The sequence below is a fragment of the Myotis davidii genome, unplaced genomic scaffold, assembly GCF_000327345.1.
Source record: "Myotis davidii unplaced genomic scaffold, ASM32734v1 scaffold194, whole genome shotgun sequence".
NCBI classification, from domain to species: Eukaryota; Metazoa; Chordata; class Mammalia; order Chiroptera; family Vespertilionidae; genus Myotis; species Myotis davidii.
Genome location: NW_006286673.1, coordinates 3,635,019 through 3,640,453, shown reverse-complemented (window position 1 = coordinate 3,640,453; position 5,435 = coordinate 3,635,019). Strand labels below are relative to the sequence as shown.

The window sequence follows — 5,435 nt, the reverse complement described above, 5'->3', positions numbered from 1 at the left end:
GGACACCTTCCCAGATGCACCTGAACAGACCCTAACAGGACACCTTCCCAGATGCACCTGGACTAGAATCTGAGCTAGGACATCCTTCCCCTACTTTTCCCTTGAAAAGCAAAGGAGCTAAAAAAAAGTGGGGGGGGAGGGGGTAACAGGCTTATTGACTCAAAAAGGCCACCAGGAAGAAACAAGTTTTATCTTTAAAAAGGCATCGCAGCTCTGAAATTATCCCAGTGCAGGGTAAGTGGCCAGGCAATTGTTAAGAAGTGCAGTGAATCCTCTCAGAAGAAGTAAAAGTGCTTCCCACACCCTGCCGGCACCTTGGGAGGACTCCTCCCACTTCCTTTCTCCTAAGGCCACTCTTATAGTCACTGTAACCCCTAATCCTGCAAATAAACTGGGGGGGGGGGAGCACTAGGAGTAGGAAGTACAAAGAGCTCATCCCAGCACCTGGAGGACACGCAGAGCAGTCGTGGCATTTACCAGGCAGGCACTGTGACACTCACTGCCTCTCTGGTCCTCGTGACAACCCAACTGACAACTCAGGAAACTGAGGCAGGGAGGACAAGCTCCTTACCGAGACGATGCTGTAGGTGGTGCGACCGACAGAGCCCTGGACACACCCTCTGACGTATGCAAAGCAGGAAGACTTTGCAGCAGATCAGACCTTCAGCCCAGAGAAATCTCAATATCCTCCCACAAATCCCCGCAAATAGGAAGCAGGAAGACTCAGAGATGCGAGAAGCACAGAAGAAGGTCACCCACAAGTGAAAAGTGTGTTTTGGGGCTTAAATTCCTAGTGTCATATAATCCAGCCCCTCAAACTGACGGCTCCTGAGTGAACCTGTCCTTCCTGAAGCATTTGGCTAACTAAGCGGTTTCATCTGTTCCTTTCCCGTGACAATATCAGGCTTTGCAACTGCTCTGAGATACACTTGACATCCTTCTGTGATGACTTATAAGCCACATCTTTGTCAGCATATGGGTAATGGTAACACTGCACAACTGGCCATGCTCTATTCCAGTGATGGCGAACCTTTGGAGCTCGGCGTGTCAGCATTTTGAAAAACCCTAACTTAACTCTGGTGCCGTGTCACATATAGAAATTTTTTTATATTTGCAACCATAGTAAAACAAAGACTTATATTTTTGATATTTATTTTATATATTTAAACGCCATTTAACAAAGAAAAATCAACCAAAAGTATGAGTTCGCGTGTCACCTCTGACATGCGTGTCACAGGTTCGCCATCACTGCTCTATTCGTTTACTCATGAAGACCCAGAAACGTCCAGGAAGGTGAAGTCATAACAGCTTCCATTTCCATATTCATTTCAGGAAACTGACCTACAGAATCTATCTGCCCAGGAAGTGTCTCCTGATCCTTCCTCGGCGGGTGGTCAGGGTGGATTCACGCCGCCTTCCTCTTCGTGGGGAAGTGAATCTCAGTGTGGGGAGAAAGGGGAACGGGAAATAAAACCAGGACGCAGAGTAGATGCTCCTGTTTCCCTGAGTGTCAGAGTCAAGAAATGAGGCTCCTTGTGCACGCAAGGGAACAGGCACAGCTAATCCACAAAAGCGTCTGGGAAAGTCCCGACAGGTCATTAAGGGCCTCTTCCCTCCCTAAGCTTTAGTTGTTGTATGAACTCCTGAAATATGGCAGCAACATTTATAAGACGTTTGGTCAGAACACACGCAGAATCACCCCTGAGGCTTTAGAATAAAGTCTCCTCTAGGCAGGACTAAGGGTCCAGAAGCAAGTCAGACAGAGGAGGCCTGCCTCCTCCTCCTCCCACACACGGGTGGAGGCCTGAGGCTGTAAGGAAGAGGTGAGATGTTCACAGGCAGTTCTTTTATTTTAAATGTTACAAATTTTCTCTAATAAATAGAAAAATCTATGACTTGACTAACTAAACAATTCAGTAAAAACATAATAATAATTGTGCGTGATTGCGGACGGGTGTGCAAGGAATCCCTGGCTCTGGTGCTGAAACTAGCTAGATCTGCCCATGGTCTTCAATCTCTTCATTAGGCACAGAAACAGTTCCAACCTAAGAAGCAAAAGAAAAACAAGATTTAAAACCAGCAGCCCAGAAGAGAAAGACCTATTTTACCTACTATCAATCAGAGACCCTCACAAGTTTGCATAGTTTTTCCCGTGTTCCATACCTACTGTGCAAAGCACAGTAAAGAACTCTCTCAATTTGTAATTCACACACCACAGAGAGTCCATGTTACTATGCAAGGGTATCAAGAGAATATTCAAAAGACAGAATTCAATAGCATTGCAAAAAACTAAATAGCAAACACTCCCCCCCCCCCCCCCAAAAAAAGTCTGCTTGATGTAATTTTTTGACTTTTACAACTCAGTATCTCAGCATTTTCCCACTCCATTTGTCTCAAAGGCTTATTAAAATGAATACTCCAGCCTGGCTGGTGTGCCTCAGTGGTTGAACATCAACCTATGAACCAGGAGGTCTCAGTTCCATTCCCGTTCAGGGCACATGCCTGGGTTGTGGGCTCAATCCCCATGAGGGGGTGTGCAGGAGGTAGCCAATCAATGATTCCTTCTCATCACCGATGTGTCTATCTCTCCCTCTCCCTTCCTCTCTAAAATCAATAAAAATGTATTTTTAAAAATGAATACCCCAACTGGGACCTGAAGACAGAAGGGCAGTATCCATATGCTCAGAAGTGAGAAACCCCATTCCTTGTCACACTGGCTCCTGCACCCCAGCCCCTACCTGGGAACCCCAGTTTGCCTCGCCTCTCTGAGATCCCTATTTATTATCATCAGGAACAAATTGGTGCAATTACTTCTTTTGAGAGGTGACAAGTTTTTGACGCTCTTAGCAGAAAGAACAGAGCACTGGCAACAAGAGTAGGCAACCTTTGTATGGAACACCAAAAAAAATGACAAAAGAAAGATAAAGTCAGCAACCTTGAAAGTAGAGGTATACAGAGAGAGAAACCAGCGGGCGAGGAGAGCACCAACTCAATGAAAAGTGGCCGGAAACCAATCACATCACACGAGGCACTGTCCACTCTACAGCTGATGACACGTCCCTGATTCCCAGGATAAAAACTGATGTGCAAAACTAAACCAACTCACTGCACCAAGAATCTGCTTTCTTTGTGTGTGTTTTTTTAAGGTGCCTGAGTAATTATGAGAAGAACTAGAAATGATCTTACTAATATGACTAGGAGTTGGACTGGTGAGTCAGTCCATATACATGACATCAAAACCAAGATGATCCGATACATTCTCTTTGCAATTCAGAAGAATGCTACTACTCATCCCCTAAATCACTGCTTTTTAAAAAATCAACTCTAAAAAAAGAGACAGCCATTTGAAGAAGGCTGGGAGGAGGAAGACAAGAAGTGACTCATAGCATCCAACAGCTTGTAGCCTCAAACCATAACAAGAATATAAAACCCGTGGGCCCAGTCTAAAACAAAATAGAGCTGTTGTTACGGCTTTAACCTCATAAAGTTCAGATCTAAGCAGGAGTACAGCACTGCAAATATCTTATAAGCATTTGGAGCAGTGTTACCGATCTATGCCTTAATGTGTGTGTATGTTTACTTTCCTAGCTTCCTGGCCAAACTTGACACCTATATTAATTCGTAGAGAAAAGAACTTTCAAACGGAACGATTTCCATAGCTCTGAAAAACTCTTAGAATTCAAATCCACCCACTTCAAATCCCACACATGTCAATGCTGCCATCTTATAAATATTTTTAATGCAGGTAACAATATTTTACATTCATCAGGCCGAGTACTCCACTTCATTCACCGCGATACCCAGGGCCACGGGTGAGACGGATGTAACAGAGTAAACACATTTTGTAACGATTCTGAGATCTGATTCCAGCTGGAGTGGCTCAGGGGCCCCCACAGCTTCTATTTCCCTCCCTCTGCTGACCCCTTCCCTTCCTCCTCGCCCACTTACAACAAATTATCAATGAGACTCTGGGGGGGAAAAAACTTTTTTCTTACACACTTGTTTTCCAGAATCAACTGTTTCCTTTCCGTGCGGAGAATATACACAAAGTTTGGGTGGCATTAGAGACAGCTGGGTCTTTGCTTACTGACCTCAGAAGGTGGTCCTACGCTTTAAGCTTCCACAGAGCCGTTAGCTCTGTAGCGTCAGGGACCTCCAAGGAAAGAACAGGGGCTGGAAAGTGGGTGGGGGGACCGAATTCGAGTTTAGAGCAAAGTGTATCTGTTATCTTGGGCCCAATAGCCCTGGAAATGCCACCCCCTCCATCAGGGGTGGGGAAGCTTTATTCTGCCAAGGGCCATTTGGATATTTATAACATCAACTTAAAATTTAGCCTGCTGTATTTGGTCAAACATACCAAACGATTTCTCCAGCCTCATAAGCTCCCCACCCTGCCCTGAGTCCACACACCTTCCAAATGCCATCTCATGAAGATCTTAGGCTTTGGTGACAGGAATGTGCAAGCTGCTTGTGCGCTGCTCATCTGCAATTTTTTTAAAAAATTATTGGTTCCTTGACTAGCACAAAAGGCTGACATTTTAGTTAGCATTCACCTCCTTCCTCAAGCAGGTTCATACTTACTAAGAAAATATTCAAGTTGGACTCTATGATGGAATAAAATGAGCAGTTAAAGTAACTGGGCATATTAACCAGCCAAGCAGAGCATGAGCTGGGTAACCCCCATAAGCAGAAGGTAGGAAGTAAGTAGTTATACCAACAACCAAAAAGCCACAAAGGGTTTGACATGCCGTATATTTTATAAAGACGTCTCTTGTGCAAACAACAAATCTTTCGCAGGCTCTATCACAAGGCAATGTCCCTAGTTCTACCAAAGAAGAGCCCAGCCGCTCCTGAAAGGGTGGGGCGAGTGCCTCCTGTGGCTGCAAGCCCAGGGCACGCAGAGCCCCAGAAACGAGCATCATCCGTTCACAGAGAAACTTGCTGCTCAATCTCAATCAACAAACGAGTGTTTTAAACAAGTCTGTCTTTGAGAAGTTTTCTGTTTCCTCTCTACTTTGGTATTTCCATTTAAAGTTATTCCTGAAGCCAAATGCTTATCCACTTATTAATGAAACTACCTGGGGGCCCTCTTAAAGCCAAGAAGAAAAATGCAAGATCCCAAAAGCCAAAAGAAGGGAAGAAAGAATGATCTAGGAAAAGGGGTGTCGGCCACTCCACCTGGCATCCTGCAGCGGACAGCTCACTGGCTGGCTTCCTCCCCGACTCACATTCAATCCCAAGTATTTGAGCAGACCCACCAGCCCTGGCCCCACAACACCGACTGTAGCTGCTAGTGCCCACAGGAGGGGCCGCCTGCCACATCTCCTGTTCTCTGCTGACGAGGCTGTTCTAAGGGAAAGGCGCTGGCTTTCCCCAGTGAGGGGAGCACTGGGTCGTAACACACAGCAGAGTGAAACAAGGAGGCCCAGCAGAGC

The 5,435-nt window shown here is 45.6% G+C and overlaps 1 long non-coding RNA gene across 2 annotated transcripts; it reads right to left on the bottom strand.

The window, feature by feature from the left end:
• Positions 1–1,826: 1,826 nt before the first annotated feature.
• LOC107182197 lies at positions 1,827–5,173 on the bottom strand. Of its 2 annotated transcripts, XR_001512914.1 has the most exons (3): positions 4,411–5,173; positions 4,092–4,173; positions 1,827–2,045 (listed from the first exon to the last, which is right to left on the bottom strand). It is a non-coding gene; the product is annotated as an uncharacterized LOC107182197 (long non-coding RNA). The 2 variants fall into 2 exon arrangements; XR_001512913.1 differs by lacking the exon at positions 4,411–5,173 and having other exon boundaries at positions 4,092–4,273.
• Positions 5,174–5,435: the final 262 nt, after the last annotated feature.